Raw genomic sequence first — 14,143 nt, forward strand, 5'->3', positions numbered from 1 at the left:
GGAATGTACTGCAGTGTTAACAACCGGGGCCACGTAAAAGGGTGTTTTCCTAGTTTTCCTATTTTTTTTTGTTTTTTAGAAAAAATAGTAAAATAGTCTGAATTGGAGTACTGCCATTGCAAATTTTCATCTGGTAATCAGATTAGTTGGAAACTAGTTAGCTCCTGAGGATATGGCAAGCGAATTTATCTTAAGAGGTAGATGGTTGTCCTGTCTGGGAAGCGAGCAAATTCTTCCTTCGGCTTTTCTAAGGGGAACCTCAGATTTAGCTTTTTATGTGAGCGTAAATAATTGAGAAGAGGCTTCGGCGAGTCAGACCGCGAGCTCAGACGTGTGCTGTTATGTTTGAAGGTCTTACTTTATCAGACTACCGTTAAAAACAGAACAAGGGAGAAGCCTGTCGGCCCGTCCATCTCCACAGTCGTTTTCCCCGGCAGTACCGACCGGTGCGGTCGGTTTTCTTCCTCGGAATTCGTTTGTCTCGTTTTTGTGCACTTTTGCTAGGCTAGCGACGTTTGTGGGATCTCATCTCTGGGGAAACATTGAGAAGGATAAGCAATTCCGCTTCCCTCTGGGAAGCAGCTCTGTCTGACCTCTTGAGGCCGGTGCGTCTCTGTAGTCTGAACAGCTTGTATCGTAAGCACTGAGATTTGCATGACTGTAAGGGGACTTTCAAGTCAGGGCCCGAACCGCTGATTGAGCAGCTGGAAGAGAAGACCGGGTCAGACTTGGGAGCACAGGTGAAGGCGATTTACTTGTGGGAAGGGAAGGAACGGAGCCAGCCTCCACCCCTCTGAAACCTCATTTAAGAGCTGACTGCTGTTGAGGAAGGATCTCATCCAGGAGATCCATCCTTAGCGGAGTTTGTCTGTGAGCCTAGATTTTCAGAGACGGGTGAGCGTTCTTCTTTTTGTGGCGTCTTCTCATCGAGCCGGTCCCGGTGCAGTTACGAAGATGAAATCTTACTTTGCTTTTTCCTTAATTTTCTTCCTTCTACTGCTGTTTCTTGACGTGTCGACTACTTACGAACCTATGAATTGCTGAGAAAGACTAAATTGAGTGAGAAAGTTTTTGAGAACTCCTGTTGTCCTTATATGGTTTTGTTTAATTTGTATTACTTTTCAAGAATAAAATCCCCTTAGTTTGACGTTGGAGAGGAATTTACCTTCTCGGCTTGGTAACCTGAGCTGATGCAGAAGGGAGATGACTTGCCACGTGTAAGCATAGAAACTAGAGACGATTAGAGCTTCCTCGCGTGACGAGGACAGAACAAACGTCAAATTATTGAAACTGTTCGTGGTCAAATGCCATTTGTTGTTGATAAGCTTACATGAATTAAGTATTGAGGGTTTTGTTTCTGATCTGTCATGAAAGGTAAAAAGAAAGGAAATCCTCTCTTCTCTTCACCGATGGAGGAATATACTCATATAGCCTGGGCCTGTAGCTAAAGTCAGGGTAAGGAGAGTTTATACTTGCGTTTTTAAGGAAAGAAGTTAAAGAGACTGGTGTATGTATGTCGGAAGCTCTGTTCTGAACATTTTGGGCCATTAGAGGGTTTTTTGGTGGTTTTAGGCTTTATAGCTGCAAACTGTACATCTCGCTCAGCCATTCTGGATAATAACGGCAGGATAATACCTGCTAATAAGGTGAACTGTAAAATGACTTGGATTGTAGCAGTTAAAAATATCTAATTTTGGGCGGGAGAAAATAATAATGGTAGCTATGAGTTCACAACTGATTTAAGACAGATCTTATTTCATTCCTCTATTAGAGGGATGCATCCGTTACCTTCAACTGTCTAACAGTGACGGTAATTGCTGCATCTTCTGTTTTTTTAAATGTTCCTGACAGTTTATCGCCACTCGGAGCCACCCCTCCCACTTGAGAGAACGCTTGTTACAGAAGGGGGACATATTTACTCACGGTTGGGTTCCAAGCCCGTATTATGTCTTTGAGTAGGTAAGGAAAATTCCTAAAAGGTGAGGGGATGTAGAAGCCGCAGCCCGTGTCGGTAAACAGCCTTCCCTATTTGTACCTTTTCAAACAAACAGCTAAGCGGTGACTCAGCCCCATATGAAAAAGGCTCGGAGCACTTGTGTGAATAAGTGAGATTGTGAGGCAGGGAGACAGGCACCAGTCAGATGCCAGAGCTTTCTGTCACAGGCAGTTATCTGTGGTATTTGTACAAATGATCAGGACGCAGGAGTCAAAATTGTTTTTATTATGTTTGCCAATTACACTAAATTAGAAGGAGCCGCAGTCTGCTCAGGCTTAGAAAGGCTCTGCAGCGGCAGGCTGTTTGATCACCCACCACCTGAAGTTTGTCAAAAGCAAGCACCTGGGACTGGGCAACCTCAGTTAGGTATACAGACAGGGACGAGGCCAGAGAGCTGCCCAGCAGAAAGGAATCCAAGGGCCGTAGTTGACAGCAAGTTCGATTCAGAAGCATACAGTGGCAGTCGAGGAGGGCTGGGTGCACCAGGCCTGACGCTACCAGCTGAGCAAAGGAAGGGATCATCCCGCTCCGCAGCCTTGCGAGTGCTGCGTGCGGCTCTGGGCAAGGCAGCATAAAACAAAAGAAAGGAAGCGCTCAGAAAGCATTCGAGGAAGGGCTCTAACTCCCTCCCCTCCAACTAGCTGAAAGAAGGCTGCAGCTTCTTTTCCCCTGTAGCTAGCAGTGGGGTGGGAGGGAAGAGCCTGATGTTGAGTCAGGAGTGTTATTTAGTAAAGACGAGATGACCCAGATAAATTATCACAAAGATATCTCTATTTGATTTTACTGGGAGTGCATCTTTAGTCACGAGGTGGAACCTATTATCGTACTTCTAATTTTCTCATTGCAGCTAGTGCACAGGCCGCCTCTTGCCTATATTGGTGGGTTGCAGTTTATTCTAAAGATTCCAGTCTTGATTCCATGCCAGACAACAGGTACGTAGCTGCAGTGAACTCAGCGCAGCGCTCATCTGATTGGTGTTTTTAAATTGTGAAAAATCAACCATTTGGAATGCATATGCAAAAGATAGCATACGTTTCTGTACAAACCACATACCTTGCCTCACCACTAAGGTGAACGGAAACATGAAGACAAGTTACCAAGAATAGAGGGCAATCTCCAATAACAATGCTTTCAGCCCTTCTGAAAGGGTGGGCTATTAAGTAATGCAGCTTGTCCGAAAGAGGGGCTGAAGTACTGGAACAGGCTTTCCCAGGGCAGCAGCAACAGCCCAGGGGCACCAGAGTTCAAAAAGCACTCTGCTGCCGCTTGGGCAGCTGAAGCCCAGACAGGTGCCACGTAGGGCTAGGAGGCGGGGGACCCTTCCGATGTTGGATGCTTTGTCATTCTGTAAAGTAAAAGAGACACTTGAGTTAGTACTTGCTTCTTCATAAACTTCTCAGCTCAGTAATCTACTTTTTAGACATCTCTGTGGGAAAACAAGTTCTCCATTCTGCTTAGCACGAGGAACAACACATCGGGAACCTGCCACCATCGCCTTGAACTTGTGAGTAAAGTAACCTAACTTACTGAAACTCTGTGGAAGTCAAGTCATTAGGAAACCGGTATCGTATTTAACTCAAACTGCATTTTCTATCCTGAATTATCTACATGTTGCACTTACAATTCTGCTGCTATTTATCATTCATTAAGTGCGAAGCCAAGTAATTGCAGACTTACAGAAAAACACAATATACTACGCACACTTAACACAGAGGCAGAACCTCACCGCTGTTTTATTTCTTTTGTTAATAAGCTCAATGCAGAACACAGTGTTTTTGCTATTTGCATTGGAGTTCACTTTCAGCTTGGGACAAAGGTCCACAGGAACTAACTTACCGAGATTCAACTGTTTTGCTGAGAAGCACTAGCTCAGGTTACCTAGCAAGCAACTAAAGGTAAGTTCACAAAAAAACCTCTAAAATAAAGAAAGCAGAGGTTCCTTCTGCAAGACAGTCACTGCCACTCTGCTGTCGGACAGCGGACCCACCTTTGAGCTCAGGAAGCTCTCCTGAATTCAAGAAACTTGTATATCCAAATATAGAACCACAGTGATACAAACATCGGCAATGCAGAGGGCAGTTTTATTCTGTGTGTAAAGCAAATCCAACACACTGCACTTTTGCAGTAGATAACTTCTAAAAAATGTTACTGATTTAAGTCTCCCTTCTTCTCTTTTGCAGAGCATGCAGTGCCAAATAGCCAACAGGTGAAGCAATCATTGTTCTCCCTTTTTCTGTTCCCCCAAGATAAATAACATAAGCATCAAGGGGCCCAGGCACAGAAAGACAGCACACCCTTTTTTCTGGCGGTAAGCAAGAATTTACTGTTGTTTTAAGTCAGAAACAGACAGGTATCCACTTCACCACAAAAACTTGAGCTGGCCGAGCCTAACCATTCCATTTTAGCCCAGATACCATAGGCATCCCAGTTCCTGCACACACTGCAGAGCATTTGCACTTGCAGTAGAAACAGAAAGCCTTCTCAAGCCAATAGTTTTTCTAAAAAAAAAAAAAAGCAAATGATCAATGATCTCCCACTTCCCACCTCACCTTGCAAAAGCAAACTTAGTTACCAGTACTTTGAGGGCATGTTTTGAAATGAGAAGAGTGGCATTGTATCTAGATCTCCTCTTGCTAAATTGAGTAGACTCCTCAAAGAGGCAGACCTAGCTTTTCACTGTTTACATTTAAGATTTTTAGTTTTTAAGCTGCCTGTCTAGGGATTCAATTGGGTGTACTTTACAGGAGGCGTGCTCTTAAACACCAAGTAAAACCTTACCCACACAGAGTTTTCTGCATTTACTTATATTAAAAATAGTCAAGATGGCCTCAGAGATATCTGAAAAGAAGCTCACAAGCATTTTCATTTTGTATTTCTCTATTAGACTGATTTTTTTCCCCCCAGGAGGAAATGGCAAAAAGTTACAGAGCAGAGCAGCAGCTTTTATCCTTCCTTACTACTTCAGTCTACTTAGCTTGCCAATACTATAAACCATGCATAGCATACATAGGACATATACAAAGACACACACCACAGAAGCACTTCACCTCCAGCCACTTAACCAAACCCCCTTAGGAGGAAAATCCCTAAACAACCTTTCAGGCACATTGAATTACTGAACAGAGCAAGTATCCTCTCATGTCACAGAGACAATTTCAAACAGGTTTTAGTTAAGGCTTGAAATAAGCTGTTTCCTCCTTCAGCCAGACACAGAACCTATCTCCTACTCCCAGGACCAGGAGCATCACCACAAGAGCCACTCCAGGATCCAGGAAAGAGAACCCCACTCAGGGGGGAGACCCCCAGTCAACACCAGGGGCTCCCCCCACCACCCCACTCAGGGGGGAGACCCCCAGTCAACACCAGGGGCTCCCCCCACCACCCCACTCAGGGGGGAGACCCTGAGTCAACACCAGGGGTTCCCCCCTCAGCCCTTCCCAGGGCTGCCACAGCCCCAGAGCAGAAAAAATTCCGTTACTGACCTGCACCCACCCTCCCACCAAAAAAAAAAAAATATAATCTCTCTGAGATGTGCAAACCCCAGCCAACAGCCCCATTACAGGGGGGGAGAGGCACAGCTCACACAAGGTGTGAGCTGTGCCTCTCCCCCCCCCAGCACAAAAGCCACAAACAGTACCTACCTGAGACAAAAAAAACACACCTTGACTAAAGGAGATCCAGCACTGCCAATTCCTCCAGAAGCACAAATTCAGAGCTGAAACCAAGATACAGCAGAGATCACACCAATGAAGGCACTTACAAACTCAAACAAATCTTCACTGCATGAGAAACAAGACAAAAAAAATTTCCAGTCAAAGATCCACAAAGAACAGCTCTTTCATTATTGCCCTAATGGGCACACATCCCCTGCCAAGAACTTACAAAACTAGTCACTGAAATCCAATCCATTATATAACCAAAAATCAACACAGGTAGAGCATCCCAGGCTCACAGTTTTCCAACACTATTTCTTTAGTACACTTCTATACAATGCCTGTTATCAACCCATCATCTTTGCTTATGCTCTAAACTAGTCACAGCAATACAAGGACAGATTCAACTACTTCTATCCCATACCAGACTCTCACCTACTGCCTGTGTCAATTATACATAGGTCAGAGCACCCCAATTTCAACTTATCCTATGCTACATACATAAATACTGGTCACCTCCACTGCCAAAGACACAATCTACATTTCACAATTCCCCTTTCTGTGCCTAATGAAAGCCTGTGAAACTCTTCCACTGTTAGAAAACTTCACTAACCCAACCTGATGACTGATAATAATACTCATCAAAACTAACCTTGCTACTCCCCATACTCTAATATACATCAAACAAAACAATTTCTTGACCCTTGTACGATTCATCCCAGCACAAAATACTGAATCTAACATCAAAGCATCATCAGCATTACAGGTTCTAAGCTACTAGGGGACATGGGGAAGTAGCAATACTAAAGAAAGAAAATCTAGCAAACAGTTTACAAAAGCAGGAATACTCACCACCAGGGAATCCACCAACTTCTCCTTGGTCCACAGGGAGGCAGCAGGTTGGTCAGCAATATGTCCTTGACTTACACAGCTGCATTTCAGCAGACAGGGTATCCGTTCTTCCTCAGTACTGACTACCCCAATTATCAGGAGCATCATATCCTGTCCATGAAGGTAGCTGTCTGGGTACCCACATTTCATTCATCAGGAGGAACAGCATATCTATGCTCGCAGTAGTCAGCCATTAACTTCACTTGTCACGCCTCAGATGACGCTGACCAGGCACCGTTCCTCCTTATCATACCACCTGGCAGCGCTAAGCTTGTTATTACTGTCACATGATGGCCTCAAGAAAAAGAAATATTAAGATGAATGAGGGGAGAAGGGAAAGACATGCGTTAAAAAAAAAAAAAAACACCACACAAAAGAGCAGAACTCCTCTTACCCATAGATCACCAAGAGGCTGGAAAAAATGATCTAATACCTAGATCAACTTTCAAACTCCTAGGTAATTTGAGCTGGCACCTCATCACGTGCCAGACTTTCACATATGATTACAGGAAACCATTACATCACTGCTAGGCTTAAAAAGATCATAACTGGGTGAAGCACATAATTAAAAACTCATTGTGCTTTTAGTGACTATCTGAGGAGCGTTTCCCAATGGTGTTCTCCATCCTTCTTCACCCTTTTCAGGACAGGCTCTCTTCGGTATCACGGTTAACAGTAACAAAAGTTACTCTCTATTACCTCGGATGCCACCAGTCGGTACAGCTTGTCATGTCGCAATAATTTCTTTACCACAGCCATATTCGTTCCAATTGGGATAGGTGGCAAGTCTTGGATTACCATATAACTGGAACAAAACAATTGATACTATGTAACCAGAACTAAATACTTAAAGTCACATCCCATAATGTTAGCGAAGTTACTCACACAGACATCTGAATGATTGCTTGTATGTACAATATTACCTTTCAGTATAAAGCTGTAAGAGGTTCTCTGGCACACGCCCTTCTCCAATACAGAAGAGCACTACTTCAGGGGTCTCATTGCGATACCTCTCAAAATGAGAAATATTTTGCTCGGAGTCGAGACAGGTGTCTTAAGTCTCAGCGGTATCACTCTCAAAAATAAGTCCTCGCTGTTCCCATACGACACGTGAACTAACAGCAACAGTTTGCCATCTGTTTCCATTCTGTTGGGCACATACTCTATGTTTTAATGAGCAGGCCTTAACCCCATTGTTATTCAGTCCCTGCGCAATGATTAGGTATATGGTATATAACAAGGCATTGCATATTGTTAGGACAAAAGCTGTAGCCAAGTTACTGACAGGATCGCAAGTAAAATTACCTATATGCCACCAAGATTGAAGTTATCTTTCACATTTGATTGCATTGTCCCAAAACACCTTTAAAATTTAAATGGGTGAAGTGTTTCCTTCACATTCTACAGTAAAGACATTATTTTGAATTATGGCAAGCGCATCTACCAATAACCGCTCGTCTTTTATATTAATTCTTCCCCATTGGCATAATACATTCACAGTGCTCACAGGGAAGACTGCAGCGGTGCTGCAATGCACCTAGATCACTTGTTGCATCTGACACCCAATTTTCAGTCTTTGTCCTGCATCTCCTTAGAGTCGCAGGAGTCAGCCGGCATTATCCTGGCCCCATTCGTTTCCTCAATACATTTCAATACTGGGCTTAACTGTGGTTGAAAGGGTTAAGCCTCTGTTAGAATTAGACTTCGGTCCCACCGGCCCAGTATGCTCAATATGGGCGTGGGACCGTGACAAGCCATAGAATATAATAGGGTCAGCATAAACACATACAAAAAAAAAAAAACCACCATGAGAAAAATACCTGAAACAGCAACAATACCACAGGGGTCCCAGAAAAAGGAGCAGGGTGATGAAGGTAACACGTGGGGCACGGCAGCAGGATCTGCATTTGTTAGCGTCTGGAAAACAAGGAGAGAGAGAACTTTGCAGTTCCAGAGGAACCAAGGTTAGAGAAAGCATAACTGAAGAAGAAAACAACAAAAACAAAAAAATGAAACCCCACTTTCCCAGTCCCCAGTGAACACAAGCTGGAAGGCAGGTGAAATCCAGGTGGTTAATCTCATACAATTTCCCCTGATCATCTTGAGCCTTCCGTATGTATCTCACAGGCTCACTGAGGGCTAAACAGACAGGACTGATGCGCACCAAATGAATCAACATCAACTGTCCCGGCAAGGAATCATCCCAGTAAGCAGCTCTTTGAGTAAGGGACCACAGGGCACAGCAGTTGCCAGTGGTGAGAAGTACTCCAGGTCCCCAGTAACCTTCAGATTCCTTTTCAATCGACAGGCTCTATTCTCCCCCCGTTAGTGGGGCTTTCCACACGTACTCTGTCTCTGATTTCCTAGGGATGCGACCAAAATCCTTCCTTAATTTGGGTAGCTCAGTAGCAGAATAGGGGGATCTCCTCCATACTAACAGAGTACACACCTCCACTCTCTTCATATGCATGCCCAGTTTCTATCGGAGGGCAGTGAAGGGTCACCAGGTTTTCCAGTTTGTCTTTTTAGGCTCACGCAGCCTCTAAATTTTCTCCTGGAGGAAAGTCTATACTAACTGCTCTCTAAGGGCTTGCTGAAGGAGGGCTTCTAAGTGTCCGTCCTTTTCGGACTGTCCCCTAATATCTTCTAATTGGTCCTGCAAGTATGTAACCGCTTCCTGCAAGGATGGAATAATTTGGGTTTCTGCCACATGCTGTTCGCTACAAATCTCTACAACAGCGCCGAGAGCAGCTCCTGGAACTGTGCAAGTGATTGTTTTTCCCCCTCTTCCTCCCCCATACAAGTTTACTTGGGGAGAATTTATATGATCTGCAACTCCCTCTAAGTTGGGCCAATTACTCCGTGCCCACTCCGACTCCACAGGAGAGTGTTTGGCACCGTGCATTTCTCAGAGGTCAAGGAGCAGATTCCCTCCCCTGTTCATTTGCTCCTCACACCCCCAGAGGGTACACACATACTCTCTCCAACCAATAAGGCAGTTGCTACTACCACCTGGATACCTTCGGGTCATCCTCAAGATACAGGCTCTAATAGCTTAGACAAGTATGCAATATGTTTGTTTTTCCCCTTCCCCTCCCCTCACCATTCTGGTGTTAGAACTCCTAAAGCTACACTGACAGTTACAAAAAAGTAAAAAGGTTCTTTTAAGGCAGGCAGTCCTAGCACAGGTGCTGTGATTAAGTCCCATTTCAATACTTCTACTAATTCTTTTCTCTCTATTCTCCATTTTAACAAGCTGGGTTCTCCCTCTGATAGTTTAAGATAGAATCTCCTTGGTTTTTTTTTTTGTACCTGTTCTTCTATTCATAATCTACAGTATTCAATTAAACCTAGGAATTTTCACAACTCCCTCTTTGTCCAGGGCAGAGGAAGCTGCACAATTCGAGTTCTTCCAGACTTAGTTCTGTTCTCCCTCAAATCACATACCCAAGGTATCTGACTTTTTCCGCATACTGCAGTTTATTTTTAAACACCCTTAGCCCTTGTTCACCAAGAATCTGAGTTTACTTGCAGTCTTTAACTTTAGACTCCTCTGTTCCACAAATCAGCAGATCATCCACATACTGTACCAGCTTTACCCCCCTTTCCAACCTTAAACTTTTTCAAAATTTTCCCCAGGACCTGGTACAAATACATCACGTGACTCCTTGAACCCTCGGGGTAAGACAGCCTACCCATATTGCTACTTTCATCCCATTTCTGGGTCTTCTCAAAGAGAAAAAGATATCAAGTCTGAGTCTAAAGCACAGATCCAGAAAGCGTTTCTACAGATCTATTTCCTTCCCCTACCCACACCTTTGGCAGTATTTTTTTGTCATCAGCTGTTAATTTCATCGATGCCTTTACAACCGTTTCTAAGTTTTCAACTGCAATCTTAGTTTAACTAAGAAATCTCTCCCCAATAAATTGGTCCCTGCTTTTGGCACATATAACAATTGCACTGGGACTATTTTATCTTCCCATTTTAATCCAGTAGTCTCAAAAAAATGAAACTATCATTCCTGATCCCTATACGCCTCTTACTCTTAAGGCATCCCCAGTAAAACTAAATCCCAGTATTTTATAAGCTAAAGATGACCAAGAATTGATCAACTGCTCTGCTAATCCAATTGGATCTTTCGTTAATGATTTCCCTTTTAAAACACACCACTACAAGTAGTGCCTACCTGGTTGGTGGAGGGGGGGAAGTCTCCCCTGCTTCTTCCACATGTGCGGCACAGCTCCCAGCCCAAGGAACCCAAGGACCTTCCTCTCAAGACATCCTTTTCTCACCTCTCCACTATTAAGTGGGGAGTTCACATATCCTGTATCTCCTGATAACACTGGAACTTCCCTACGAGGATATGCAGAAGCGTTAGTGGGGTTAATGGATTAAGGAAAAGAAGAATTTATAGCGTCCCCTTTGCATCAATCCAATTCTTTAAGCCGGCAGAACTTTTTCTTTTTGGTATCAGCACTAGTTACAGAGCTCAGTTCAGGTGGGTTGTTAAAGAGGCTGATCTGAGCCAATACCCTTCACTCTGTCAGCGGTCTCATCAGACACCTATTCTGGCCAAAGTACTCATCCCCCCCTGCAATTGCTTGGTCAGGCCATACGCACCACAACATCTAATCATTTTCTGTTTATACTTATCCCTAGCTCTAGAATTTATCTTCCAGTTTTTCCATCACATTTCGTAAAGGACTTACAGCAGGCACAGCCCTGGGGACCCTCTCCCTGCCCCTCACCTTGGAACTCTTGTTCCCCATTTCTCTCCGCAACCTGCAGTCATGCAACTGCAGGAACCGCTCTTCCACAGCATCAAAAGCCACCCGCTCTAAGGGATCCGAACAGGGGCTCCAGGGCCAAGGGAATACGCAACATACACCCACCAAGGGGACTGGCGATCTGCCCAAGGACCACCCCCGGAACACACCACTACAAACAGTGCCTACCTGGGCGATCTCCTCTGCTTCTTCCACGCGTGCAGTACAGCTCCCAGCCTACGATGAGGACCTTCCTCTCAGGACACCGGCTGCGCCAGGACCTGAGGGATGAAAACACCTTGGCAACACTGGACCTCACCAACCGAGACAACAGGCCACCCCGCTACAAGAAACGCGCCAGGACCCCAAGGTCCCCCAGATAACAGTTGCCAGAGCCCTGCAGGCTGCTCTTCTCACCTCTCGCTCAGGGAATTCCATTCCTCCAGGAGCAGGCCTGCTACAGACCTTTAGAGCTGAAATCAAATAATCAAGATACACCATCACCTCAAACAAGGAGGACTTGTGTCTTCTGGCACCTGCTTCCAGCCAAAACCTCCAGCCCAGGAGCAGCACACACAGGTCAGGGACAGAAGGACACCGCTTACCTCACTCCACAGACTCTCACAGCAGGATCCCCGCTCCAGCCCTGAACCTGCAGTAAGAGCTCCATGAACAGCTTCTGAGGGGGTGCAGGGTAGGACTGGGTAGCCCTCAGGTCACAGGGCTCACGCCCCTGGCCCTCCCCCCCTTGCCCCCCCATTACTCACCTCCTTCATCCCACCACTGATGAAACCACTCCCATACTCAAGTAGATCCTCACTGCTAAATGCTCCGTTGTGGCACTCACCCTGCAACAGCATCCAGTCCCACTCCCTTGCTAAAGCTGCTTCCCTGCTGCAGGTCACTCAGGAAAGCATCTGGATGCAATCTGATCGCCAGAAAAGGGGACTGCTTAACCTCTTCGGGCAGCCTATCCTATCACTCCTATCCTATCACTCTCACACCAAAGTACTCTTACTTTGGATGTTCAAGCCTGTGAATGTTCTACCGCCACATGCCTCCCATCAGTATCTGAATGAGCCCATCCCCATCAACTAGACTCCTGCACTTGAGCAATTTACTGACAGTACTGATATTCCCCCCCACAGCATCCACTGTCCTTCTCTTAATCTAACCAGTCACAGCAACACAGAAGGCTGCCAGCTTGGTCCAGCATCATTTCCCCCCCTCATCAAATCCACCATGACTACTCTGTAGTAGTTTTTTTCCTCATCAGATCACTTACAGCTGTCACCTCGACCAAGCTGTCCCATCACCTTGCTGAGGAGGGAGGCGAGGCTCAGCATGATCCAGTTCTCTCATTGAAAGAGAGACTCCACCACCTCACCTGTCTGTCTCTCCTATAAGGAACGCAGCCGTCTGCAACAGCATTCCAGTTGTGCAAGCTGATCAGCCACATCTCCGTGATGGGAATGAGATCACACTCCTGAAGTTACAAATAAGGGGCAGGGGAAAATACACGGTCCCATTCTGCTCGCTCCCACCGCTGGAAGCAGAAGGGGCTGAAGCACCCGCAAAGTCGTTCGGCGGCGCCCCGCGCCGGCCCTTCTAATAAGGCCACGCGGAGCCCGGCGGCGGCGCCGTGCTGATCTCAAAGAAACAGAAACGGCCGAGTGGCGGCCCTACGCAACCCCGACAACAGAGAACTTACCTAGTGTACCTAGTGACTCCGAAACCACTCACCGCTTCCACCATCTCACCGGTTCGGGATGACGACGGGCTCTGCAGCTTTCGCTCAGCCTGCAAAAGGAGAAAACTTGTTTCAGCAGCCCTTTGCGTCGCTTCTTATTCCCAGTAGCACTAAGGCTGGAAGAACACGGCCCCATCCCGCTCGCTCCCACCGATGAAATCCGAAGGAATCGAAGCCCCCACTAGAAACCCACAGAGGGGCTGAGAGCAACCCAGGACCGCGCTAGGACTCAGGAAACCGAGCGGCAGCCGAGCTGCGATGTTACACCGGCTCCGAGAAGCCCGGCGGTGGCCCCGCGCCGGCCCCCGAACGGAGTGCGGCGAGAGCCCGGCGGCCTCCTGCCGGAGGACGGACGGACCCGGACGGCTCCCGAGCGCTGGCCGTCTCCGCGGTCCCGTTGCCACCAGAACGACTCACCGGTTCGGGCGGATCTTCACCGAGAGACATCTAACTGCAGCCCGAAACAAAACGACTCAACACACAGAGAACGTTACATAGAATCCCAAGGCCTCCTTTTAAAAGCAGCCCATCGCGGTACTTCCCAGCCCCAGCGGCGCAAGGACCGAACGACGGAACGGAGCCCACTACGACCCCCCCTCCCCGAGCAATGAACCCGGGGAACTCCCTCGTGGCTCTCAGTGGCCTCCGGCGGAGCTTAAGAGGCTTTGGGGCGGACCCGCCCCGCGCTGCGGACGAGGCGCAGCTGTGCCCGGGCGGCCGCGGCCCCGCGGCACCTGGCAGTCGTTGCCTCGTTAGCGCCGGTGGGGTTCGTTAGGGCCGGCCGGGGACTCTGACAGTTAGACACGTGGGCTCTAGGACTGAATTAGGGACTTAAACCGCACTTTCAGTTACACTTTGTTTTGCGCTTCTCCTCACCTCATTGTGGGATTCACTAATAAGTTAAATAATTGTGCCTAATTCAAACGGATCGCTTTGCATCTCACACGACACCCTTCCAAACAACGTCCCCAGTCTTACTAGTTTCCAGAGCCCCCCTCTGCGTGCTGTCTCTGCTCCGCTTTCCCTCTCCCCTCGTCCAAAAAAAAAAAAAAAAAAAAAAAAGTTTGTTAAACATGTAAAAACTTT

General features: G+C 46.6%; 1 long non-coding RNA gene across 10 annotated transcripts; it reads right to left on the reverse strand.

Moving 5' to 3' along the window:
* Positions 1-2,206: 2,206 nt before the first annotated feature.
* LOC104911744 (uncharacterized) lies at positions 2,207-13,781 on the reverse strand. 10 transcript variants are annotated; one of them, XR_014884382.1, is made up of 13 exons: positions 13,475-13,781; positions 13,019-13,107; positions 12,695-12,793; positions 12,075-12,235; positions 11,913-11,986; positions 11,725-11,780; positions 11,497-11,588; positions 10,728-10,894; positions 8,361-8,457; positions 7,240-7,345; positions 6,502-6,835; positions 5,658-5,711; positions 2,207-3,341 (listed from the first exon to the last, which is right to left on the reverse strand). It is a non-coding gene; the product is annotated as an uncharacterized LOC104911744 (long non-coding RNA). The 10 variants fall into 10 exon arrangements; XR_014884375.1 differs by having other exon boundaries at positions 12,075-12,793; XR_014884379.1 differs by having other exon boundaries at positions 12,695-13,107.
* Positions 13,782-14,143: the final 362 nt, after the last annotated feature.

Source organism: Meleagris gallopavo, chromosome 7, assembly GCF_905368555.1.
Source record: "Meleagris gallopavo chromosome 7, MGAL_WU_HG_1.1, whole genome shotgun sequence".
NCBI lineage: Eukaryota > Metazoa > Chordata > Aves > Galliformes > Phasianidae > Meleagris > Meleagris gallopavo.